General features: G+C 34.3%; 1 pseudogene; it reads right to left on the reverse strand.

Moving 5' to 3' along the window:
- Nucleotides 1-2351: 2351 nt before the first annotated feature.
- LOC104141039 (G kinase-anchoring protein 1-like) lies at nucleotides 2352-13103 on the reverse strand (annotated as a pseudogene).
- Between the last annotated feature and the right edge of the window lie 1527 nt (nucleotides 13104-14630).

Below are 14630 nucleotides of genomic sequence, written 5' to 3' on the forward strand. Positions count from 1 at the left end.
ACTACCCTGCTTTACAGTATGCATCTTCAAAAGTGACAAAGCTGGCTATCAGTAAGTTATATGCACTCACAATCTAAAATGACTCAGATTATGGGAAAGTAATAGCAAATGGATTGCTGAATTTTCAGGAGAAAGCATACTGGGAGTCTTTCCTCTGAAACAGGCTGCAACAACTATGAAGAAAAGCTTTCTCTTTATGATCATGCAGTTATTACAAATGTAAAAGCAACGAGATATGGAAAAATAGTGTCCCCTCCCAAGAGTCATACACAACTTTTATCGAGTGTAAGAGCGACAAATTGGAGAACAAATTAGCTGATTAAAGCATTTTCTTGTAATTCATGCTGGACTGCTTGGCTAATATCCCAAGTGTTGAACAATAAGAACTGTATTCAGCATTGCCCAAATTAGAAATGTGTCTCTATTTCTTTAGCACTTAAAAACAGAGCAAGTTTTTTATGAGGAGATGAACAAGTACTTTTAGAATACAACTTCTTTCTCCTTTTAATAGAATTCCTTCTGCTGCTAATCAACAAGCATTATACAAAATAATTTTCATTTATGTCAAACTCAATAAGACAAGAAAAAACACAGGTTAGTTCTACAGTACTCAGGGAGGAAAGAAAAAAATAAACCTTTCACTGAGAGTCCTGAAGAGGAGGGAGTTTTCTGTGTCAAAGAGGGACAGATGGATAATTTAAAATTTACAGGAAGACGAGTTTAAAGAATAGTGGAAGCCAATTTTGGGGGTTTTGACTTCTAGACATCTGAAGCAATGCAGCTTCAGAATTCTTATCTCTAAATATAATTTAATAATTTAATGTTGAATTGAAACAGTGATTGGATTTTAGAAAGAGATATATATTCTGGATTTCCTAATTCAAAATTGCTCACAAAATATAAGTATATTGGAAAAAGGGTCACATCTTAAAATTATAGGCACCACTGATTTGATAAAAAAAATAAAAAATCTTGGTCTTGTTTTGGAAAATAATCCCTGCAGAACAGCAGATAATGAAAAACAAAACCCCTCAAGAATCAGGGTTTTTATTTTGAATCAGACTATCAACAAGACAGATTACTTGGATCCATCTAGTAGTGTTTTGTCTATTAGGACAAGATATTGCAGTTCCTATTTGGTCACAGGTACACCAGTACTGAAAAGTGGTATCAGTCCTGAGGATGTGATATTTGGAAGTGAACTTCAAAGAGCAGAAGAACAAGAAGAAAAACACTCCTGTTCCCCCCCCTCCCCAACAAACAAATCAATGAAGCTACAGTAAAACTTCAGTGGTATTGTGAAATTAAAATAATCTGGATTATTAGTTACAAGGCCTGATTTCTTAAAAAGAAATCTTATTCCACTGTTAGCATCTCCATGTTATTAATTTTTAGAGGTTGCTGATAACCATAAGTTTTGTAGATTCATGGTATCGAGACTTTGATACCATGAATTGATAAAGACCTTTTTCCTGCTTTCCTCTTCTACCTCCCATTAAATGCCATCTTCATATATATATACACCTTGCTTTGCAAATTGCTCAGTGTTTCATTGCATTCACAATTTTAAAAAAAAACGGTAATAAGTTAATAATTTTTTTATTTTTAAGACTACAGCTATTTTGCCTTTTTTATCCCTATTCCCTTCTTTAGTTTTTTCCTTCTGTGTTCTCTGATGACTGCCCAGGTAACTACAGCAGTTTTCTAATCATCTGTTTTATGTCAGTCAGCTGTTTGTACTCTGTAGTGCCCCACTCCAACAGCTATCCCAATATAGGTAAGATCCCAAGATTTAGTACTACATTCAATGCCACACAAACAATTCTGAATTTACATAGCCATATCACATTCACTGACAGTTCATGTGGGGCAAAAAAAAAAGTTTGAACTTTGTCTCTTAGCACAAGATGAACTGTTTATTACTGAGCATGCTGTGAAGCAAGACATAAGCTATTTTTCAGAGCTGAAAGACGGGAAAGCTCTTTTTACATGATAACTGCATGTGCTAGCTTCTACATCTTCGTGCAGAAACTCACATATATACACAATGGAGATAAAAGGATACAGATGTCCTATGCAGGGAGAGGAAATAATGACTGTTAACTAACTACAGATTCAGACTCAACCACAAGGAAATGGCTTTGCATAAGCTGCCCCATTTTTTGTTTTGGTTCGGTGAAGCGTTCACCATTTGCATGCTGATGCATTTGTATCCTGATAGTCATTAAATGAGGTCTTCTTAATTAAGAAATTCTAAGAAAGCAAGAATTCAAACATACAAATGGAAGAGTAAGTTTTATTGAATGATGAAAAAACTAGTTATGGCATTACAATTAAAGTTTGAGCTCTGCTGGAATACTAGTTTTCTAATTTTTCTTTAGGAGAAAGTGCAACAAATCAATTATTGAGAATGTTAGTCAAACTAGTAATTGTTAATTTCTCACCAAAAAACTGCATAGTTGAGCAGTTGTACAACAAATATATACATTTTTGCAAAACCCTGAAGAAAGATTTGATGTTTTTTGCTTTGAACCTGGTGACAGAGGAGATCATCTGCATTGGTCAGATTCTGAGTTCCTTTTCCCTTTTTTCCCACCCTGTAAGAGAGAATTAAAACAAATGTTTAGCTAATATACTAGACATGACACTTTATACTTGCAGTTATTTTCCATACTAAAATAGTATGAATTAACAACTTGAAAAATTCAGGAGTTGTTTAAATTGCATACTTTTGTTAAATTATACAAGTATATCTATATGGGACACAAATCCATCTAAACACCAAATATCAATATATAAGTAACAACAGGATACAGAATTGAGATGATACACTTGGGGATAAAACCACTGATTTATTGCTTTTTTGTTTGTTTTTAATCCACACATATTTGGTTTAGTTTTTTGAAAGGCTTCCTAATGTTTCAAAGCAGTATTCCAATAAAGGTAGGTCTAATTTTATTGAAGACAACACCACAAAAAAGGTGGTAGTATAAGAAGCATTATCCTGAGCAGTGTGGGAGGATTATAGGCAAGAATAATAAAAGCAGAAGCAATGATCCCTGCAAGGCTAATTAAAAAAAAAAAAGAGCAACAGAGGGGATGATTTTGCAGTAATTACAAAGCATAATTAAAACAAAGACCAAGGTTCTTTTGTAAATTCTTCTGTTTTTCTGTTAATTTATTATTATAATTAATCACAAAATAATTAAATTATTTTTCTAATTAAAAATATTCTCTTTATGCAAAAAATAATAAACATTAGCAAAAGCAGGGAGAGCATGGAAAAAAGAGCAGGAAAACTGAAGTTGAAAGTCTGAACAATGATGTGAATGACTGAATTTGACAGTAACAATAGATTTACTTTAGTTTTAATTAGTGGTATAAGCACTCAGCTTGTCTATAAGGGACTGACCAAGTACATGTATTTGGAAACTGCTGCGAAATAATTTGAAGAAGGAACTTGCTCCATTGAGATAAGTGACAAGCGAAAAAGGAGATTAAATACAGAACACACTGCAATACTAGCCAAAGAATTTGATGTAATCAGAAAAGATTTGTTGCTTCAGAAAGAATAATTATGGCTTAAATGAGTCAGTTTTCATGAAATTATAGTATTCCAACACAAACAATGTGTTACAACTTGAAACAAGATTACTTGCCAAAGACTACAGGGCTACCTGAGAAGTTTCCATTATAAACTATAGGCTCTCCTTGTAACCTATGCAAAATGTCATGGTAAAAGAAAAATATGAAAATGTGTTGAATAAGCCATGCACAAGTACAAATTCTTATTCTCTGGGGACTGAATCACTGCACTCTTTAAAAATAGTATTTTAACAGCATACTACTTACATGGAAGTTAACTGAAATTCACTAATGTGAATTGCATTAGTGGCCAAGTTGGACCAAACAACATATGCACAGTCAGCAAGACACTGATCTTATCACTCACATTTCAACAGCATTTGCTCTGAATCTCCTACAAAGATTTGGCTACAGACAGCACTAAGATATAGAACCCAGTAAAGACTGTGTGGCAAAAAACTCCCCATGAAGTCTACTGTTAGTTTAGTTACACACAGAACATGGAAGCTGTAGAACATACTGATTGTTTACCAGCATACCAAGAAGTTCTAAAGCACAAAACAGGTGGCAAAGTTCTACTGGCCAAAACTGTGCTTTAGTTTTGCTGCTGTTTTTGCCTACAATATGAATCGCTATAGATATTTTTTTAACCTGAAAAAACCAACTAGGTCAGTTGAGAGCATGTTTCTTTGATATAGTCTCAGTTACATCAAGAAAAGGCAAACTTATATCTAGAGAAAATAAGAATACCTGATATTTTGTTAATTCTACTTGCAATAATTTCGCTTTGGATCTTTCTTGTTCTAATGCAGCATGAAGTGTAGTTACCTAAAAAAAAACATATAAAATGTTAATTTACAAAATATGCTTTACATCTACGTTTACCAAGTCAAAATAGTTCTGTTAGTATTGTGTTAGACAAACAGGTAATACATGCTGGGTTCAAGAAAGATTACTACTATGATTGTGCATGAACTGAAAGTGCAAGTAAGATATTCCTTAATGACTTATTTCCCCAGCAACATTTATTGGTTTACCTCTATAATGTAATATGAAAGCTACAGAGTCAGAAACTCTTTCAAGTTTTAGCCTCTACATACATACAGCACTGTTCCTGTCATACAGCACTTAACTGATGTAATATTATGCAATGCGGATGAGCTATATTACATCACGCTCAAAAATTAATGCTGTGTTCTATGATAATAAGTTTGTGCAAGTTTAGAACTTAGAGAACAATGACTACAAACCAAAACTAAGCTTTAAAATGTTACATGCTCTCTACTGCAGTTGCTTGCTAACAGTCATCCATAAATAATTCGTATCTCAGTTATGTTGGTAAACCAGTATTTTTCAAGCTTAAGACTAGAAAGCAAGAAAAGGGAAAGAAGCATTTTCTTCTGCAATATCTTTCTGAGCTTCCTCATTTTGGGTTACCAAAGGCAGAGGATGATATTCTTAAGGGGCTGTTGAGGGCAAGATCCTTTCAGGCATGCTGAGGTCTGCTGTCTTTCCAGAAATAGCTCTAAGTGTATCATGCTGGAAATTTACATAATACATGTCCTCTGACACACAGAGTGCCTGGGTAAGGATGAAATTTAACATTTTTTGCTTCAAGCAAGTTTTTGTTTCAGCTTTCTCCCCCCTCCCCACCCCGATTACCTTAAATAAATTTTATCTTTGAAATACCCATGACATTTTACATTAAGAAATCCTTGCTTACCTGTAAGGTCAATTCATTTTTGATACTTTGCAATTCATCAACCTGTACGAATATTTCTGCTTTGTCTTTCACTGGAGAGAGAAAGAAAGAGATTGAGTGTGAGAATTTTTCTGGATTTACAGGTCTTTGCCTGCAACAGTACTGTCACATTGCGCTATTTCACTATTTTGTTATTTCTAAATAAGTCTGCCTTCACTGAGAGAACAAATGTTAATTAAAAACAATCATTAGTTACCAGTGCCATTAGTAGCAACTTTAAAAGTTCTGAAGATTAAACCCCAACCTTGTACTAGTTTCCCCACACTTAACCCTGTAGGCAGCATGGATTTTAGAGACAACCACTATGAACAAAGTCCATCAGAAAACTGAATCTTGGCCATCGATCAAGATTTTGGGACTGTAAGCTTCATGTATGAGTACAGCCATACCTACAGAGACTTATACTGGTATTAAATATTTAAAATAGGGACATGTTTAAATTGTGTATTTAGTTAGTGTCTATGAAACATCTGTGGATAACTTTAAATTCTCAATATGCACAAATTGAGATTTTTCAAGTCTCAATTCTGCCATGAGCAATCTTCTCCCCAAAATGCAAAATACCTTGAAGTCTGCAGAAGATTAGATCTGGTAAAACCACAAAATTACTATTTTATGGTACAGTACTATTCCACAAACAGAAAAAAAAAACCCTCAAGCAAGAACTTCACCATTTCCCTCTTGAGATGAGAATATTTCATCTTGTCTCAGAGACTGACCTGAAGTTCCAACAAGTAAAAATTTGCAGTGCTCAATCACATTACGAATATTTGAACTGGCTTAGCTGTAGCTTGCTTGTAAATATATTTTAACAAAAACATTCAGCTCTTTTCTAGCTTAGCAATTCAACCCAAAAAAGAAGCTACATTTAGGAGCTAAATTAAGAAATTGAACAGCAAAAGCAAATTTATAACACATTTAGTTTGCCTGTTATTATAGACCCAACTTCATCATGCAAGATCAGGATTATTAAAGGATAACTACAAATAACAAGTATAAAGATACCAGGAAATTTACTTATATATTCAATCTTTGACACCAAGCTCTGAATTATAAAAACTACAAATTGTGTTAAAACAGAAGAAACTTATCACAGTTACATATATAAAACTCTCAGTGTTAGCTTAGTTGGCCCTATTTGTTGTCTGGTAAAAGGTTTGCTTAGGTGTAGGATGATGTTTCCAACAGTTCAAAGCACAGCTTGCAAAGATATGAAAACCGAACAACTTCCTTGAGGGTCTAAACAGGGAGTACAGTAAGATCAGTCCAGAACAGATCAAGTCACTGGCAAAATAAAGTATAATTCAAAGACTCATTGTGCCCAAAACATAGCTGAGCAGCTTAAATTTCAAAGACTGCTATTAAAATTCAACTGATGATTTCATTATATAATATCAGGAATGCAGTACTTTGTGGTCCAGATTCTGTATTTCACTGGAGTTACTGCAAATGAATAACTTCCTAGTTCCTTATAGTTGTTACTGTATCAACTTATTTTTAAAAAACTGCTTTGAAAGTGCTTTTCATCTCTTTAAAAGAACTTTCAAGTCTGCCTGTTAAAACTCTACTTACTTTCACCTTCTTGTAGCATCTTCAAAAGTTGTACATTTCTTGCTTTTACTTCCTTATACTTTGCCTAGTGTTAAAGAGATTGAATTAATGCATATATGCCCTATAAAAGTATTCTATAAAGCGAACATGACTAAAATGTTTCAGAGTTGAAAATTATGATTTCTGAGAGAATCTGTTGTTTTATGTCTTAATTAAATCACAGTCAACGTAATGAATGTACCACAGGAGGAATGGGTTAATCAACTAAGAGTCTAGAAATTAAGGCAAACACAACAAGGCTTACAGCAAGTTAAAATAAAAAGTTATGTCAGTGCACTGACAGTGCAAGAACCACCGCTCAGGTCTGCCTAAAGTATATAGGCCTATTTGCATCAAGGGCTTTACAATTTCTCCCCTGAAAAATATTCAGATAGCACACAACAATTATAACGCACTTTCCAGATACTGTGTTAGTATAAATGGTTTGTCATATTACTTGGCAACTACAACAAGTCCCCTACAGCTCTATAGATTATTTTATTAAAGAGTCACAGCTACCAAAATTACAGTTTCTTTCTTTTCAACTCTTACAGTCTTCTACTCAGAAACCTATTTTCACTAGTTTTTCCAACCTATCTGATGGCTACATACTTTCTTCATAGGGCAGCCTTTTCCTTATTTGGCCACCAATGCCAATTCTAGCCATGTATCTTAACTAGATGCTTATTTTTCCTGTCACAAGTCTCTTTATGTGTAGTTTGCTCTTGTTGGCTCTTGAAAGAAGTTCAAATTGGGAGACATTTTTTTGTAATAAAGAAGCTACCACCTTCCACTTACACTATCATCCCAGTCCATGAGAATAATTTGATCTTACTCCATGCAGAAAGTTAACTGTTATTGTTTACTCTTCAATCCACTGTAAACAGGAAAAGGCTATAGTATAGATCAGTGGAATGCCCAGTTTCTCTATGTCATGGAACCATGCACACATGTGCATACATACAACACTTGAAAAAACAATCTTTAAGAAAGGAACTTTTCAACTCTAGCATACCAAAACACTGTATAACACTGTATCACTGCCACAGCCAATAAATGCTAATAAATAGAGGAACAAGAAGGAAATGAAAGGGCATTTTAATAGATGCAGTATTTAATACTTTAAAGACTTACATTTAATCACAACCTTTGATGGCCACTTAAAACTATATTAGGCTCTCTGGGCAAGTTTCTTAAGTGAAACAGCTATATGATCACCCTTCATCTCACCAATATCCTTATGCACTGCATTTATTCTGCCAAGTGCAATCAAGTGTTAATAGTGACAAATATAAATGGTTTTATACTTCAGAAAAATTGAATTTGGGGAGTCCAACCCTAGTACACAGTGAAGGCAGCTGTTAACAAAGTTCATGTCTTCACTACTACAACCAAAAATCCTTATTTAAAGTATCAGAAAACTTCCAATCAGTCAAACTGCTTAGACTACCTTAAACAAGGAATAAAAATCATAATGAAATCAATTAAAGTAATTCCATGGTGCTTTATTACATTTCCTTTATAATGCTTAGTTCCTCACCCTTGTTGCTCTAGATGCTATCCAGACAATGCTAACAAGTACTGAAAACAGGGTGGCAACTAAAGACATTTTCCTAATAGTCTGGTATACAGCAATATTGTGATACTTATTAACAAGCAAATCTTTTTCTTGGTGTGTTTTAGCATATGCTGAATCTCATTTCCAACTTTGTTTGTATGTAATAGGAAAATATACAACAGAATACAGGACACCATTACTGTTATGCTGCAGCTTTAAAAGACTCCCCTTAAATCTGACTAAGTATACACTGCTCTCTTTAAGCACTTCATATAGTGGACTAAATCTACCCCTCCCCCCCGGCAATACATAGTTCTTAAATGCTCGAAATGCTTTTTAGACTCTTAGAAAAATTATGTTGGAGAAGACCCATGGAGATCCAACTTAGTGCTCAAAGCAGAGCTAACTTCAAAGTTGGATCATGTTGCTCAAGGTCTTGCCTAGTCTTAGGTAAGTCTTTGCTTTTTCTGACAGCAAACAGAATAGCAATACTAAGAAACAACTAATGGTTAGATATGCCAGATACAAAGTTTATTCCTGAATGTCTTGTATTGATACTTTAATTATTTTAGATGTGTAACTTATTTACCAAGAAAGATCACTTCATGTGGTACTGGAAGAATAACTTTGCTCTGGAAAGGACATAATCTGTGGCCAGTCTAAAGCATTCTTACAGATTAGTCACATTTTATTACATACTTTGTTTCAAATGTATACAAATGTTAAATTTTGTTCACTACTTGAAGGTATCAGCTACATACCTCCCACTGAGTTATTATATTTTTCAATTGCTGAATTTCTGTATCTTTCTTTTCAAGTTTGAGCTTTAGTCGTTCTGTTTTTCCATCTTTCAAAACACCCTCCTATAAACAAGCAAACATCATTTCTTAATAACTCAGACATGTGAATTCTAATTAGGGTTTTATAGCACATATCTCACTGTATACCTGAATGCCTTCTAGTTGCCTCTCAAGATACTAACATTATGCTTTCATTCTGTTTTTCTCTATTCAGATTCTTTGGAAATAATGTTTAATAAATATTGTAACATTTAGATAAAAACATCCTTAAAAAAGAATGTTACAGAACAAACTACTTTCTTCCTTTTTCAGATTCTATCTTAATTTCTTCACTAAAATTCAGAATCTCTGCTCTATAGGTACAGATGAAAGAGTTCTGAACATGTAAAAATGAGTATAAGAATTTTTCTCAACATTTACCCCTTCTAATAAAGGGTCAGCACCATGAAGAAAGGCAAACAGTGCCTTGCCAATACCCAAGGAACAAAGAAACTCAGTTTTCTGAGAAGCACAGGCTTAGTACAACCCCCCAAAACACTTATAGAAGAACAAAAGAAAAAAAAAACACATTGAGAGTATTTGATTGTGCCCCCCCCGAAATGCATGAAACTGTATGTTTTCCTTAACCTCTTCCCTTTTTCTGCTAACATAACTAGTTCGTTATTATAAAATGAACTTTTAGCTCTTAGACTTAATAGGACACATTAATTCCAACTCCCAACCCATTTAGTGTTTGTTTAAAGACAGTATTAACGAACAGAGAAAAATGTCGAGTTCCAACTTAGAAGATGTTATGCTGTTAATGTACACACTATCAGAATTCCAAGTAGAATAGCTCATAAGCAGATATACTAGTATAATAAGGCATACCTATATTACTGTCTGACTGAAAATCTTTCAGAGACGCAGTGAGAGGTTTGTCTTTTCCTTGCTAGGTCTTTCTTTTCTCTTTCTTATTCACAGACTTTGACTGAGGTGAAGTTTTTTCAGTGTTCAGTCATATCCCTGGAAGAATAAAGTCCCACTGTCTTCAATACCCCAAATATTTTTTCCTAAACCTTTATAAAGAAAAAAAACCAGTGATAATATATTGTAGTGAGTGAACAGCAGAAGATTGGCAAGGAGACAGGAGCACGCTGACCAATCAATTATTCCAGCTGCCAAAACACTTGATGTGCAGAACCCATGAGGAACCGCAGGTCGTGACCCTTGGACTTGCACCACGTAGGTGCCAGTCTGGACTTGTTATCTGTACACCTGAAGAATTACGACTTCCCTTGTTATCTGATGGTGCGTGCGCAGTACCCCACACTGTAGCCTCTTAGTTCGCCTTAAACCCACGCCCCCCTGAACCTCACCACGGGCCGATGCTCTGCGGTGCCTGGGACAGCCCGGTCGCTTCCCCGCAAGGTTCCCAGGGTTCCCCTTGTGGTTCAGAGATTTCAAGGTAATAAACATCTAATAACCTTGCTCCAGAGGGGTGTCTTCTACTGCTGCCTATTCCAAGTGTCAGTTACTGCCATTAACATATACTAAAGGAGTTTTTAACCTAAACTGTAATTTGCAGGCTTCTGATTGGTTTAAAAAGCATAAGGCACCTATCAGCAATTAAGCATCAGCTTTGTTCTCTGAAGTACAGTATTGCTCTTTACTAAATAGCCAATGAATTATCAGTCTAACACCCCCTATCATCCACATAAATTGATAGTCTGAGAATATAATGTAGTCAAACATGAATGTAGAGTGCTACACAATGCAGGTTAACATTTCCTTTAAAAAAGCAGGTCTACCGTATCTTCATTTTACTCTCAAAATACGCTTACTCATTCACTAGGAGTCAGACAGCTATTACTGCACAGCAGTGCTCTGCCAATCAACCTTAGCTCTTACTGAAATCATACAGGCTGGTACATGGTATCCATTTTAACCCAAGTTCCACTCCTCCCATCTGTATTAACATTCTTAGCAAATCGTTAATATGTCCTAGATTCATAGCCAAAATAATCTTAAGATAAAGCTTATTACATAGAAAGCAAAGATGGGAAGGGGAAATGGAATGCTGCTCTTTCTGTAAAAGTAAAATTGTTTATCTATACTCATGCATACTGTACATTTAAAATATACACTGTATACTTTAAATGGTTCAATGAAGCTTATTCTCAAAAAATCTAGAAAAGATGCTGTTTTACTATGCCTGAAGACAGTCTTCACTCTTAAAAATAATTTTAAATATAGAGATTAAAAATTTGATTTTAAAATTTGATTAAAAAACATTGATTTTTAAGAATTATAGCATTCCCTCAAACAAACTGAAGTATTGCACAGATATTTGCACAAAAGTGCACATGTAATTTTTGCTTCTTTATGATGCATAATTACATTTAAGTTTATATACTTTCATAACATATTTCATAGACTCCTGACTTACTGCAAATAAAAAAAATTCTATTAGAAGTTAAAATTTCATCTGAGCATACTTTTTCAAAACATTTTAGCAACTAATTCTCCAGTGTTCCCAAAGAAGTATCCAGAAAATAGCATCCTCATCAGCTGAGAGAAAATGTAGATAGCTTATTAAAACTAAAATATGTAACACAAAACAGAAAAAGCGTTAGTGGAAATGCAAAAGATTCAAACATAACTAGCACTTAAAGGCCTAAAGAAAAGTCTATGCTTTGATTCCCTGCCTCCCCAAGTATGTTGAATTTCTTCTTAGGAAGTACAGACAGGATCCCTTGTTGTACTTTCAAAATTTCAGTGTCTTTATACGTCAGCAGATTGAAAAGGTTAAACTAATTTTCCACCTTTATAGGCTTATTTAAAAATATAATATTATTATATATGGTTTCTTTCAAATCTAATATTTCTCTGAACTCTTAAGTATTTGAACAGTAAGCAAACAATTTACACAAAAAAGTATTACTTTTGCTGAGTGATTTATTTTTAAATTCAAGCCTTTGAAAAGCCAGTGCTTTTTCAAGATCTGCTTCAAACATTTCAGATGTCAGCTGAAGAAAATTAACATATTCCTTGTGAAAAGGTTGTTAAAAAAAGACAACCAAACCACTAAAACCACATTAAAATTTCATTTTCAATACATGTATCACTACAGTTGTCCAAAAGCTTGATAGGATGTGACATATGACATTAGAAATTAATATACCTATCTATACCATAAGTAATAAAATACTTTGCTTCAGAAAACTATGCCATGTAAGTGTACAATAAGTTGTGTACATCTTAATGTCAATACAGTTACTATTTTCAAGATTTGTTTAAATGGGATCTTTTAAAAATCATTTTTATTTTTGGTTTTCATGTTTCAGAATATAAAGACAAGAGGATGTTAAAGTATGAAAAGTGTCATTGTAAAAGAATCACTAAGAAGCCTAAGAGCTCTCCTATTGTACAGGAAAGATTAAACTAAGCAACTAAGACACTCCTCCGTCGCCAAGGAAAGCAAAGCTAAGCAAGTCTGAATGGTGTTTTCTCTTTAATTTCTGAGAAAATGAGAAGGAACTATATGAGTTTCCTTGAGAGACAGAAAGGAAAACTGAAACTTTCTAAGCATGAGCTATTAAGAAGCAAAAGAACTAGGAACAACATGACACAAACAAAGGACAGGTTATCTGATCTTTGTGTGACAGGAAGATAGAAAAGCATGGGAAAGACCAGCTTCTGCTCAATAAAAGGTTGAAGTATTGAATGTGAGAATACCCCTATCAGCAACAGTTCAATGGGGCCAGAAGAAGGGATTTACCTGGAGGTAAATGCTGAAGTTGAGATACTGAAGAAGTAGATAGTGCATAAGCTATATATATAAACTGATAATGACCTATGTTACTGAACACAGTAAGTTAACCAAGGTGAAGTTGTTTTGAATGCAAAAAACTATGCCTTTGAGAACTACTCTTTTAATGATCGCTACAGTCCTCAGTGTGATGTGCTGCCAAATGGAAGCCTTATTCTTCATCATAGTTCTCTCTGTTTCATGTCCATAACTGAAATATTAACTAGAAAAAAAAATTACTTTCATCATCACTTTCTTGTTCTTTGAATTTCAAACTGAGGTGCCTGTCATTCATTCCAGAATAAACTACAATAATTGTTAAACCAAATAAATGACTTAACTGGCCTTAGTGTACTTTGATCAAACTGGGCTGAGTGACATACACTAGCTTTTCTGTCTATAGGAACTATGCTCTGAAAAACTTATGAGTTCTCATATGCCTTACATAGGCATAAAAATGACTTATTATGTGGTCTAAAAGCATAGACACTGTTTGTAATTATTTATTCAACAATTCATATGATCGATCTTGCATAAAGGAAAACCAGAGCGGCCCCAGGTTTTGGTTTGGTGGTGTGTTTTTCTTTCTTTCTTTTTTGAGAGAAAGAACCTCATCTCTTTTTGACCAGTTATTTTAAACACACTAAAACAGTACTCTCTCAACACAAGCTGTGACAAGATTTCTTGTAGGCTTCAGGGTGCTATTATTCCTAGCCTTGAGTGGTTTGTGGCTCAAGTTTAGTATCAACTGTTGAATCCAATCTGACCATGATACTTACCTACCAAAAATTAAGACATGTCTACTGCACTGAAAAGCTCAATATAAAGGCAAAGAAAAAAGGGGAGAATGGAGATGGAAAAAGCAAAAGATTGCTAAAAAAAACCAAAAAACAATACACACAAATACAGTAAGCTTACATGGAAGAGGAATTTAGGATTTTTGTCTTTATATGTTGTAAGTAATTTAGCACACAAGATCCCAAATAATTATTAAGAATTAGTACTACCACAATACTATTATGAAAATTAAACAATTTCACACAAAAAAGGTATTCTGAGGTATTCCCATACAATATGGGAAAAAGGTATTCCCATACAATAATAACCTTACGATGATTTATTTATCTAACAGTCGTTCAATTCAGGACAGGACTTGGGGTCTGAAGCAGACTGTATGAAGAACTAGGGTGGCTACTTCTAGGGTGGCTTCTCTGCATGATTGTCTCAGATAGACACCTATAGGCTCACTATCACTTAAACCTATCCAGAACCTAGGAACCACAGATTCCTTTGCTTATATACTTAGGGGTCAGGTGGCTGGGTGAGTGGGGGGTTGCAAAACCCACAAGCAAACTCAAAGCACACCTGATACTCTGTAACAAGTTGAGATCCATGCACAAAGCTCTTACAGTGACTCTCTCTTGAAAGCATTGCTGAAGGAAGGGTGGTATTATCTGCCTTAATTATATAATAGCTCTGTAGTTAAGACAGATATTGGCAAACCTTTAAAAGTAAAGTGCCAGACAGTACTTCTCTTTACAGATT

This window comes from Struthio camelus, chromosome W (genome assembly GCF_040807025.1).
Source record: "Struthio camelus isolate bStrCam1 chromosome W, bStrCam1.hap1, whole genome shotgun sequence".
Classification (NCBI taxonomy): Eukaryota; Metazoa; Chordata; class Aves; order Struthioniformes; family Struthionidae; genus Struthio; species Struthio camelus.